Here is a 12,564-nt window from a genome sequence, read left to right as displayed (position 1 = left end):
TCACTCTTCATTGTATTTGTTTCTGTACAAAATGTGCGTTCTATTGCTATATTTCTATCTGTAGGTAAAAATTGGGTATTGAAAGAAAATTCCCGTGAACAGGGGCGTGAAGATATGGTTCCGCTTTTACAGCATTTACACATAGCAGCGTCATGGATCTACGAGAATTTTGCTTGTATGTGTAAGGTTAACATATTTAAGCATAGAACTGAAGTCACAACAATTTTCACCTTTTGAAGACGCTTGTTGTTACCCATATGTCAATTCCCATCTCGTGATTGGCACACATTTTTAAAAATTGCCCGTCCCTTGTGGGGATCGAACCCACGACCTTTGGATTACAAGTCCAACGCGCTATCCTCTGCGCCAAAGGGACGCTCTGCAAGTGATGGTCTCAGATGTAAGAGATTCTGCAAGACATGACCCGTGCTACATGTGTCGCGTTACTTTTCTGATAGGCTTACTTTCATATTTCTCTGAAGCAATTACATCAAAGGCTCATTATTTATGTAACAGACACGATACATCGCTCCGAATCGCTCTGTTTACCATGGCTCTACTGATTGAAACACCTGCGTATTGACAGAGTTGCTCTGTACAATCGTAGTAACACAGTCCTGCTATTAGATTCGCTCATGTGCGCTGCTTACAGATAAATGGGAATTGCGCTCTTTAGAACAGCATCCACTCACAAAGTGGTAAACGACACACTGGGAACACTGTACGATTAGTCACATTTTTTGACTTTGGTTGACTGCTGTGTCACAGCCGGTCCCCATCATATGTATACACTCCAACGGACGTGTGTGCCCTGTTAGCACATTTACCAGGAACGTTAGCTGCATCACCTCCCTGGCAATTCCATGCCGTGCTCGAAGCGTCAGCCATTGCTTGGTGACAGTGTGCTTCGATGAGAAGTGGACAGATGATGCATCTCTCTCGCCGTCAGTTATAGGCGGGAATCATACTTAATGTAGTTTTCTGCAAGCGTCAGCGGAGCGTCAGACATCTCTGTCTGGTCTTCTCCCTTCATGCATCCACCAAGTCCACTCCTGGCAGTCTCCAGTAAAAGCCCCCTGTGCTGAAGCGAAAATTGCCGCCGTTTCTATAGATACAGAGTGCCATTGCTTACTGGGAACAGTTAAGGAACCATAGTACAATATCTTGTTGTGAAACTGTCTACTTTTCTCACTTGTGGCCGAGAAAACTGAAACCCTCTCACCTTGGGCTGGAAGAATTAAAGATCATGACTGGGATTACATACATTGACTCGTGAAGTAATACAAAATGATTTCACTCTTCATTGTATTTGTTTCTGTACAAAATGTGCGTTCTATTGCTATATTTCTATCTGTAGGTAAAAATTGGGTATTGAAAGAAAATTCCTGTGAACAGGGGCGTGAAGATATGGTTCCGCTTTTACAGCATTTACACATAGCAGCGTCATGGATCTACGAGAATTTTGCTTGTATGTGTAAGGTTAACATATTTAAGCATAGAACTGAAGTCACAACAATTTTCACCTTTTGAAGACGCTTGTGGTTACCCATATGTCAATTCCCATCTCGTGATTGGCACACATTTTTAAAAATTGCCCGTCCCTTGTGGGGATCGAACCCACGACCTTTGGATTAGAAGTCCAACGCGCTATCCTCTGCGCCAAAGGGACGCTGTGCATGTGATGGTCTCAGATGTAAGAGATTCTGCAAGACATGACCCGTGCTACATGTCTCGCGTTATTTTTCTGATAGGCTTACTTTCATATTTCTCTGAAGCAATTACATCAAAGACTCATTATTTATGTAACAGACACGATACATCGCTCCGAATCGCTCTGTTTACCATGGCTCTACTGATTGAAACACCTGCGTATTGACAGAGTTGCTCTGTACAATCGTAGTAACACAGTCCTGCTATTAGATTTGCTCACGTGCGCTGCTTACAGATAAATGGGAATTGCGCTCTTTAGAACAGCATCCACTCACAAAGTGGTAAACGACACACTGGGAACACTGTACGATTAGTCACATTTTTTGACTTTGGCTGACTGCTGTGTCACAGCCGGTCCCCATCATATGTATACACTCCAACGGACGTGTGTGCCCTGTTAGCACATTTACCAGGAACGTTAGCTGCATCACCTCCCTGGCAATTCCATGCCGTGCTCGAAGCGTCAGCCATTGCTTGGTGACAGTGTGCTTCGATGAGAAGTGGACAGATGATGCATCTCTCTCGCCGTCAGTTATAGGCGGGAATCATACTTAATGTAGTTTTCTGCAAGCGTCAGCGGAGCGTCAGACATCTCTGTCTGGTCCTCTCCCTTCATGCATCCACCAAGTCCACTCCTGGCAGTCTCCAGTAGAAGCCCCCTGTGCTGAAGCGAAAATTGCCGCCGTTTCTATAGATACAGAGTGCCATTGCTTACTGGGAACAGTTAAGGAACCATAGTACAATATCTTGTTGTGAAACTGTCTACTTTTCTCACTTGTGGCCGAGAAAACTGAAACCCTCTCACCTTGGGCTGGAAGAATTAAAGATCATGACTGGGATTACATACATTGACTCGTGAAGTAATACAAAATGATTTCACTCTTCATTGAATTTGTTTCTGTACAAAATGTGCGTTCTATTGCTATATTTCTATCTGTAGGTAAAAATTGGGTATTGAAAGAAAATTCCCGTGAACAGGGGCGTGAAGATATGGTTCCGCTTTTACAGCATTTACACATAGCAGCGTCATGGATCTACGAGAATTTTGCTTGTATGTGTAAGGTTAACATATTTAAGCATAGAACTGAAGTCACAACAATTTTCACCTTTTGAAGACGCTTGTGGTTACCCATATGTCAATTCCCATCTCGTGATTGGCACACATTTTTAAAAATTGCCCGTCCCTTGTGGGGATCGAACCCACGACCTTTGGATTAGAAGTCCAACGCGCTATCCTCTGCGCCAAAAGGACGCCCTGCAAGTGATGGTCTCAGATGTAAGAGATTCTGCAAGACATGACCCGTGCTACATGTCTCGCGTTACTTTTCTGATAGGCTTACTTTCATATTTCTCTGAAGCAATTACATCAAAGACTCATTATTTATGTAACAGACACGATACATCGCTACGAATCGCTCTGTTTACCATGGCTCTACTGATTGAAACACCTGCGTATTGACAGAGTTGCTCTGTACAATCGTAGTAACACAGTCCTGCTATTAGATTCGCTCACGTGCGCTGCTTACAGATAAATGGGAATTGCGCTCTTTAGAACAGCATCCACTCACAAAGTGGTAAACGACACACTGGGAACACTGTACGATTAGTCACATTTTTTGACTTTGGTTGACTGCTGTGTCACAGCCGGTCCCCATCATATGTATACACTCCAACGGACGTGTGTGCCCTGTTAGCACATTTACCAGGAACGTTAGCTGCATCACCTCCCTGGCAATTCCATGCCGTGCTCGAAGCGTCAGCCATTGCTTGGTGACAGTGTGCTTCGATGAGAAGTGGACAGATGATGCATCTCTCTCGCCGTCAGTTATAGGCGGGAATCATACTTAATGTAGTTTCCTGCAAGCGTCAGCGGAGCGTCAGACATCTCTGTCTGGTCTTCTCCCTTCATGCATCCACCAAGTCCACTCCTGGCAGTCTCCAGTAAAAGCCCCCTGTGCCGAAGCGAAAATTGCCGCCGTTTCTATAGATACAGAGTGCCATTGCTTACTGGGAACAGTTAAGGAACCATAGTACAATATCTTGTTGTGAAACTGTCTACTTTTCTCACTTGTGGCCGAGAAAACTGAAAACCTCTCACCTTGGGCTGGAAGAATTAAAGATCATGACTGGGATTACATACATTGACTCGTGAAGTAATACAAAATGATTTCACTCTTCATTGTATTTGTTTCTGTACAAAATGTGCGTTCTATTGCTATATTTCTATGTGTGGGTAAAAATTGGGTATTGAAAGAAAATTCCCGTGAACAGGGGCGTGAAGATATGGTTCCGCTTTTACAGCATTTACACATAGCAGCGTCATGGATCTACGAGAATTTTGCTTGTATGTGTAAGGTTAACATATTTAAGCATAGAACTGAAGTCACAACAATTTTCACCTTTTGAAGACGCTTGTGGTTACCCATATGTCAATTCCCATCTCGTGATTGGCACACATTTTTAGAAATTGCCCGTCCCTTGTGGGGATCGAACCCACGACCTTTGGATCAGAAGTCCAACGCGCTATCCTCTGCGCCAAAGGGACGCTGTGCAAGTGATGGTCTCAGATGTAAGAGATTCTGCAAGACATGACCCGTGCTACATGTCTCGCGTTATTTTTCTGATAGGCTTACTTTCATATTTCTCTGAAGCAATTACATCAAAGACTCATTATTTATGTAACAGACACGATACATCGCTCCGAATCGCTCTGTTTACCATGGCTCTACTGATTGAAACACCTGCGTATTGACAGAGTTGCTCTGTACAATCGTAGTAACACAGTCCTGCTATTAGATTTGCTCACGTGCGCTGCTTACAGATAAATGGGAATTGCGCTCTTTAGAACAGCATCCACTCACAAAGTGGTAAACGACACACTGGGAACACTGTACGATTAGTCACATTTTTTGACTTTGGCTGACTGCTGTGTCACAGCCGGTCCCCATCATATGTATACACTCCAACGGACGTGTGTGCCCTGTTAGCACATTTACCAGGAACGTTAGCTGCATCACCTCCCTGGCAATTCCATGCCGTGCTCGAAGCGTCAGCCATTGCTTGGTGACAGTGTGCTTCGATGAGAAGTGGACAGATGATGCATCTCTCTCGCCGTCAGTTATAGGCGGGAATCATACTTAATGTAGTTTTCTGCAAGCGTCAGCGGAGCGTCAGACATCTCTGTCTGGTCCTCTCCCTTCATGCATCCACCAAGTCCACTCCTGGCAGTCTCCAGTAGAAGCCCCCTGTGCTGAAGCGAAAATTGCCGCCGTTTCTATAGATACAGAGTGCCATTGCTTACTGGGAACAGTTAAGGAACCATAGTACAATATCTTGTTGTGAAACTGTCTACTTTTCTCACTTGTGGCCGAGAAAACTGAAACCCTCTCACCTTGGGCTGGAAGAATTAAAGATCATGACTGGGATTACATACATTGACTCGTGAAGTAATACAAAATGATTTCACTCTTCATTGAATTTGTTTCTGTACAAAATGTGCGTTCTATTGCTATATTTCTATCTGTAGGTAAAAATTGGGTATTGAAAGAAAATTCCCGTGAACAGGGGCGTGAAGATATGGTTCCGCTTTTACAGCATTTACACATAGCAGCGTCATGGATCTACGAGAATTTTGCTTGTATGTGTAAGGTTAACATATTTAAGCATAGAACTGAAGTCACAACAATTTTCACCTTTTGAAGACGCTTGTGGTTACCCATATGTCAATTCCCATCTCGTGATTGGCACACATTTTTAAAAATTGCCCGTCCCTTGTGGGGATCGAACCCACGACCTTTGGATTAGAAGTCCAACGCGCTATCCTCTGCGCCAAAAGGACGCCCTGCAAGTGATGGTCTCAGATGTAAGAGATTCTGCAAGACATGACCCGTGCTACATGTCTCGCGTTACTTTTCTGATAGGCTTACTTTCATATTTCTCTGAAGCAATTACATCAAAGACTCATTATTTATGTAACAGACACGATACATCGCTACGAATCGCTCTGTTTACCATGGCTCTACTGATTGAAACACCTGCGTATTGACAGAGTTGCTCTGTACAATCGTAGTAACACAGTCCTGCTATTAGATTCGCTCACGTGCGCTGCTTACAGATAAATGGGAATTGCGCTCTTTAGAACAGCATCCACTCACAAAGTGGTAAACGACACACTGGGAACACTGTACGATTAGTCACATTTTTTGACTTTGGTTGACTGCTGTGTCACAGCCGGTCCCCATCATATGTATACACTCCAACGGACGTGTGTGCCCTGTTAGCACATTTACCAGGAACGTTAGCTGCATCACCTCCCTGGCAATTCCATGCCGTGCTCGAAGCGTCAGCCATTGCTTGGTGACAGTGTGCTTCGATGAGAAGTGGACAGATGATGCATCTCTCTCGCCGTCAGTTATAGGCGGGAATCATACTTAATGTAGTTTCCTGCAAGCGTCAGCGGAGCGTCAGACATCTCTGTCTGGTCTTCTCCCTTCATGCATCCACCAAGTCCACTCCTGGCAGTCTCCAGTAAAAGCCCCCTGTGCCGAAGCGAAAATTGCCGCCGTTTCTATAGATACAGAGTGCCATTGCTTACTGGGAACAGTTAAGGAACCATAGTACAATATCTTGTTGTGAAACTGTCTACTTTTCTCACTTGTGGCCGAGAAAACTGAAAACCTCTCACCTTGGGCTGGAAGAATTAAAGATCATGACTGGGATTACATACATTGACTCGTGAAGTAATACAAAATGATTTCACTCTTCATTGTATTTGTTTCTGTACAAAATGTGCGTTCTATTGCTATATTTCTATGTGTGGGTAAAAATTGGGTATTGAAAGAAAATTCCCGTGAACAGGGGCGTGAAGATATGGTTCCGCTTTTACAGCATTTACACATAGCAGCGTCATGGATCTACGAGAATTTTGCTTGTATGTGTAAGGTTAACATATTTAAGCATAGAACTGAAGTCACAACAATTTTCACCTTTTGAAGACGCTTGTGGTTACCCATATGTCAATTCCCATCTCGTGATTGGCACACATTTTTAGAAATTGCCCGTCCCTTGTGGGGATCGAACCCACGACCTTTGGATCAGAAGTCCAACGCGCTATCCTCTGCGCCAAAGGGACGCTGTGCAAGTGATGGTCTCAGATGTAAGAGATTCTGCAAGACATGACCCGTGCTACATGTCTCGCGTTACTTTTCTGATAGGCTTACTTTCATATTTCTCTGAAGCAATTACATCAAAGACTCATTATTTATGTAACAGACACGATACATCGCTCCGAATCGCTCTGTTTACCATGGCTCTACTGATTGAAACACCTGCGTATTGACAGAGCTGCTCTGTACAATCGTAGTAACACAGTCCTGCTATTAGATTCGCTCACGTGCGCTGCTTACAGATAAATGGGAATTGCGCTCTTTAGAACAGCATCCACTCACAAAGTGGTAAACGACACACTGGGAACACTGTACGATTAGTCACATTTTTTGACTTTGGTTGACTGCTGTGTCACAGCCGGTCCCCATCATATGTATACACTCCAACGGACGTGTGTGCCCTGTTAGCACATTTACCAGGAACGTTAGCTGCATCACCTCCCTGGCAATTCCATGCCGTGCTCGAAGCGTCAGCCATTGCTTGGTGACAGTGTGCTTCGATGAGAAGTGGACAGATGATGCATCTCTCTCGCCGTCAGTTATAGGCGGGAATCATACTTAATGTAGTTTTCTGCAAGCGTCAGCGGAGCGTCAGACATCTCCCTTCATGCATCCACCAAGTCCACTCCTGGCAGTCTCCAGTAAAAGCCCCCTGTGCTGAAGCGAAAATTGCCGCCGTTTCTATAGATACAGAGTGCCATTGCTTACTGGGAACAGTTAAGGAACCATAGTACAATATCTTGTTGTGAAACTGTCTACTTTTCTCACTTGTGGCCGAGAAAACTGAAACCCTCTCACCTTGGGCTGGAAGAATTAAAGATCATGACTGGGATTACATACATTGACTCGTGAAGTAATACAAAATTATTTCACTCTTCATTGTATTTGTTTCTGTACAAAATGTGCGTTCTATTGCTATATTTCTATCTGTAGGTAAAAATTGGGTATTGAAAGAAAATTCCCGTGAACAGGGGCGTGAAGATATGGTTCCGCTTTTACAGCATTTACACATAGCAGCGTCATGGATCTACGAGAATTTTGCTTGTATGTGTAAGGTTAACATATTTAAGCATAGAACTGAAGTCACAACAATTTTCACCTTTTGAAGACGCTTGTGGTTACCCATATGTCAATTCCCATCTCGTGATTGGCACACATTTTTAAAAATTGCCCGTCCCTTGTGGGGATCGAACCCACGACCTTTGGATTAGAAGTCCAACGCGCTATCCTCTGCGCCAAAAGGACGCTGTGCAAGTGATGGTCTCAGATGTAAGAGATTCTGCAAGACATGACCCGTGCTACATGTCTCGCGTTACTTTTCTGATAGGCTTACTTTCATATTTCTCTGAAGCAATTACATCAAAGACTCATTATTTATGTAACAGACACGATACATCGCTCCGAATCGCTCTGTTTACCATGGCTCTACTGATTGAAACACCTGCGTATTGACAGAGTTGCTCTGTACAATCGTAGTAACACAGTCCTGCTATTAGATTCGCTCACGTGCGCTGCTTACAGATAAATGGGAATTGCGCTCTTTAGAACAGCATCCACTCACAAAGTGGTAAACGACACACTGGGAACACTGTACGATTAGTCACATTTTTTGACTTTGGTTGACTGCTGTGTCACAGCCGGTCCCCATCATATGTATACACTCCAACGGACGTGTGTGCCCTGTTAGCACATTTACCAGGAACGTTAGCTGCATCACCTCCCTGGCAATTCCATGCCGTGCTCGAAGCGTCAGCCATTGCTTGGTGACAGTGTGCTTCGATGAGAAGTGGACAGATGATGCATCTCTCTCGCCGTCAGTTATAGGCGGGAATCATACTTAATGTAGTTTTCTGCAAGCGTCAGCGGAGCGTCAGACATCTCTGTCTGGTCTTCTCCCTTCATGCATCCACCAAGTCCACTCCTGGCAGTCTCCAGTAAAAGCCCCCTGTGCCGAAGCGAAAATTGCCGCCGTTTCTATAGATACAGAGTGCCATTGCTTACTGGGAACAGTTAAGGAACCATAGTACAATATCTTGTTGTGAAACTGTCTACTTTTCTCACTTGTGGCCGAGAAAACTGAAACCCTCTCACCTTGGGCTGGAAGAATTAAAGATCATGACTGGGATTACATACATTGACTCGTGAAGTAATACAAAATGATTTCACTCTTCATTGTATTTGTTTCTGTACAAAATGTGCGTTCTATTGCTATATTTCTATGTGTGGGTAAAAATTGGGTATTGAAAGAAAATTCCCGTGAACAGGGGCGTGAAGATATGGTTCCGCTTTTACAGCATTTACACATAGCAGCGTCATGGATCTACGAGAATTTTGCTTGTATGTGTAAGGTTAACATATTTAAGCATAGAACTGAAGTCACAACAATTTTCACCTTTTGAAGACGCTTGTGGTTACCCATATGTCAATTCCCATCTCGTGATTGGCACACATTTTTAGAAATTGCCCGTCCCTTGTGGGGATCGAACCCACGACCTTTGGATCAGAAGTCCAACGCGCTATCCTCTGCGCCAAAGGGACGCTGTGCAAGTGATGGTCTCAGATATAAGAGATTCTGCAAGACATGACCCGTGCTACATGTCTCGCGTTACTTTTCTGATAGGCTTACTTTCATATTTCTCTGAAGCAATTACATCAAAGACTCATTATTTATGTAACAGACACGATACATCGCTCCGAATCGCTCTGTTTACCATGGCTCTACTGATTGAAACACCTGCGTATTGACAGAGCTGCTCTGTACAATCGTAGTAACACAGTCCTGCTATTAGATTCGCTCACGTGCGCTGCTTACAGATAAATGGGAATTGCGCTCTTTAGAACAGCATCCACTCACAAAGTGGTAAACGACACACTGGGAACACTGTACGATTAGTCACATTTTTTGACTTTGGTTGACTGCTGTGTCACAGCCGGTCCCCATCATATGTATACACTCCAACGGACGTGTGTGCCCTGTTAGCACATTTACCAGGAACGTTAGCTGCATCACCTCCCTGGCAATTCCATGCCGTGCTCGAAGCGTCAGCCATTGCTTGGTGACAGTGTGCTTCGATGAGAAGTGGACAGATGATGCATCTCTCTCGCCGTCAGTTATAGGCGGGAATCATACTTAATGTAGTTTTCTGCAACCGTCAGCGGAGCGTCAGACATCTCCCTTCATGCATCCACCAAGTCCACTCCTGGCAGTCTCCAGTAAAAGCCCCCTGTGCTGAAGCGAAAATTGCCGCCGTTTCTATAGATACAGAGTGCCATTGCTTACTGGGAACAGTTAAGGAACCATAGTACAATATCTTGTTGTGAAACTGTCTACTTTTCTCACTTGTGGCCGAGAAAACTGAAACCCTCTCACCTTGGGCTGGAAGAATTAAAGATCATGACTGGGATTACATACATTGACTCGTGAAGTAATACAAAATTATTTCACTCTTCATTGTATTTGTTTCTGTACAAAATGTGCGTTCTATTGCTATATTTCTATGTGTAGGTAAAAATTGGGTATTGAAAGAAAATTCCCGTGAACAGGGGCGTGAAGATATGGTTCCGCTTTTACAGCATTTACACATAGCAGCGTCATGGATCTACGAGAATTTTGCTTGTATGTGTAAGGTTAACATATTTAAGCATAGAACTGAAGTCACAACAATTTTCACCTTTTGAAGACGCTTGTGGTTACCCATATGTCAATTCCCATCTCGTGATTGGCACACATTTTTAAAAATTGCCCGTCCCTTGTGGGGATCGAACCCACGACCTTTGGATTAGAAGTCCAACGCGCTATCCTCTGCGCCAAATGGACGCTGTGCAAGTGATGGTCTCAGATGTAAGAGATTCTGCAAGACATGACCCGTGCTACATGTCTCGCGTTACTTTTCTGATAGGCTTACTTTCATATTTCTCTGAAGCAATTACATCAAAGACTCATTATTTATGTAACAGACACGATACATCGCTCCGAATCGCTCTGTTTACCATGGCTCTACTGATTGAAACACCTGCGTATTGACAGAGTTGCTCTGTACAATCGTAGTAACACAGTCCTGCTATTAGATTCGCTCACGTGCGCTGCTTACAGATAAATGGGAATTGCGCTCTTTAGAACAGCATCCACTCACAAAGTGGTAAACGACACACTGGGAACACTGTACGATTAGTCACATTTTTTGCCTTTGGTTGACTGCTGTGTCACAGCCGGTCCCCATCATATGTATACACTCCAACGGACGTGTGTGCCCTGTTAGCACATTTACCAGGAACGTTAGCTGCATCACCTCCCTGGCAATTCCATGCCGTGCTCGAAGCGTCAGCCATTGCTTGGTGACAGTGTGCTTCGATGAGAAGTGGACAGATGATGCATCTCTCTCGCCGTCAGTTATAGGCGGGAATCATAGTTAATGTAGTTTCCTGCAAGCGTCAGCGGAGCGTCAGACATCTCTGTCTGGTCTTCTCCCTTCATGCATCCACCAAGTCCACTCCTGGCAGTCTCCAGTAAAAGCCCCCTGTGCCGAAGCGAAAATTGCCGCCGTTTCTATAGATACAGAGTGCCATTGCTTACTGGGAACAGTTAAGGAACCATAGTACAATATCTTGTTGTGAAACTGTCTACTTTTCTCACTTGTGGCCGAGAAAACTGAAACCCTCTCACCTTGGGCTGGAAGAATTAAAGATCATGACTGGGATTACATACATTGACTCGTGAAGTAATACAAAATGATTTCACTCTTCATTGTATTTGTTTCTGTACAAAATGTGCGTTCTATTGCTATATTTCTATGTGTAGGTAAAAATTGGGTATTGAAAGAAAATTCCCGTGAACAGGGGCGTGAAGATATGGTTCCGCTTTTACAGCATTTACACATAGCAGCGTCATGGATCTACGAGAATTTTGCTTGTATGTGTAAGGTTAACATATTTAAGCATAGAACTGAAGTCACAACAATTTTCACCTTTTGAAGACGCTTGTGGTTACCCATATGTCAATTCCCATCTCGTGATTGGCACACATTTTTAGAAATTGCCCGTCCCTTGTGGGGATCGAACCCACGACCTTTGGATCAGAAGTCCAACGCGCTATCCTCTGCGCCAAAGGGACGCTGTGCAAGTGATGGTCTTAGATTTAAGAGATTCTGCAAGACATGACCCGTGCTACATGTCTCGCGTTACTTTTCTGATAGGCTTACTTTCATATTTCTCTGAAGCAATTACATCAAAGACTCATTATTAATGTAACAGACACGATACATCGCTCCGAATCGCTCTGTTTACCATGGCTCTACTGATTGAAACACCTGCGTATTGACAGAGCTGCTCTGTACAATCGTAGTAACACAGTCCTGCTATTAGATTCGCTCACGTGCGCTGCTTACAGATAAATGGGAATTGCGCTCTTTAGAACAGCATCCACTCACAAAGTGGTAAACGACACACTGGGAACACTGTACGATTAGTCACATTTTTTGACTTTGGTTGACTGCTGTGTCACAGCCGGTCCCCATCATATGTATACACTCCAACGGACGTGTGTGCCCTGTTAGCACATTTACCAGGAACGTTAGCTGCATCACCTCCCTGGCAATTCCATGCCGTGCTCGAAGCGTCAGCCATTGCTTGGTGACAGTGTGCTTCGATGAGAAGTGGACAGATGATGCATCTCTCTCGCCGTCAGTTATAG

The 12,564-nt window shown here is 44.1% G+C and overlaps 10 non-coding genes across 10 annotated transcripts; all 10 read right to left on the bottom strand.

Annotated features, from left to right (window-relative positions):
* Nucleotides 1–303: 303 nt before the first annotated feature.
* On the bottom strand, nucleotides 304–376 carry Trnat-ugu (transfer RNA threonine (anticodon UGU)). Its single transcript has one exon. It is a non-coding gene; the product is annotated as a tRNA-Thr (tRNA).
* A 1,220-nt stretch (nucleotides 377–1,596) lies between these two features.
* Nucleotides 1,597–1,669, bottom strand: Trnar-ucu (transfer RNA arginine (anticodon UCU)). Its single transcript has one exon. It is a non-coding gene; the product is annotated as a tRNA-Arg (tRNA).
* Nucleotides 1,670–2,889: 1,220 nt separating this feature from the next.
* Trnar-ucu (transfer RNA arginine (anticodon UCU)) lies at nucleotides 2,890–2,962 on the bottom strand. Its single transcript has one exon. It is a non-coding gene; the product is annotated as a tRNA-Arg (tRNA).
* Nucleotides 2,963–4,182: 1,220 nt separating this feature from the next.
* On the bottom strand, nucleotides 4,183–4,255 carry Trnar-ucu (transfer RNA arginine (anticodon UCU)). Its single transcript has one exon. It is a non-coding gene; the product is annotated as a tRNA-Arg (tRNA).
* A 1,220-nt stretch (nucleotides 4,256–5,475) lies between these two features.
* Trnar-ucu (transfer RNA arginine (anticodon UCU)) lies at nucleotides 5,476–5,548 on the bottom strand. The gene has a single exon. It is a non-coding gene; the product is annotated as a tRNA-Arg (tRNA).
* Nucleotides 5,549–6,768: 1,220 nt separating this feature from the next.
* On the bottom strand, nucleotides 6,769–6,841 carry Trnar-ucu (transfer RNA arginine (anticodon UCU)). Its single transcript has one exon. It is a non-coding gene; the product is annotated as a tRNA-Arg (tRNA).
* Nucleotides 6,842–8,047: 1,206 nt separating this feature from the next.
* Nucleotides 8,048–8,120, bottom strand: Trnar-ucu (transfer RNA arginine (anticodon UCU)). The gene has a single exon. It is a non-coding gene; the product is annotated as a tRNA-Arg (tRNA).
* Nucleotides 8,121–9,340: 1,220 nt separating this feature from the next.
* Nucleotides 9,341–9,413, bottom strand: Trnar-ucu (transfer RNA arginine (anticodon UCU)). The gene has a single exon. It is a non-coding gene; the product is annotated as a tRNA-Arg (tRNA).
* Nucleotides 9,414–10,619: 1,206 nt separating this feature from the next.
* On the bottom strand, nucleotides 10,620–10,692 carry Trnar-ucu (transfer RNA arginine (anticodon UCU)). Its single transcript has one exon. It is a non-coding gene; the product is annotated as a tRNA-Arg (tRNA).
* Nucleotides 10,693–11,912: 1,220 nt separating this feature from the next.
* Nucleotides 11,913–11,985, bottom strand: Trnar-ucu (transfer RNA arginine (anticodon UCU)). Its single transcript has one exon. It is a non-coding gene; the product is annotated as a tRNA-Arg (tRNA).
* Nucleotides 11,986–12,564: the final 579 nt, after the last annotated feature.

The sequence above is a fragment of the Schistocerca cancellata genome, chromosome 1 (genome assembly GCF_023864275.1).
Source record: "Schistocerca cancellata isolate TAMUIC-IGC-003103 chromosome 1, iqSchCanc2.1, whole genome shotgun sequence".
Lineage (NCBI taxonomy): Eukaryota > Metazoa > Arthropoda > Insecta > Orthoptera > Acrididae > Schistocerca > Schistocerca cancellata.
Note: the sequence above shows the minus strand (reverse complement) of the source record. Positions and strands in the feature narration are given on the sequence as shown.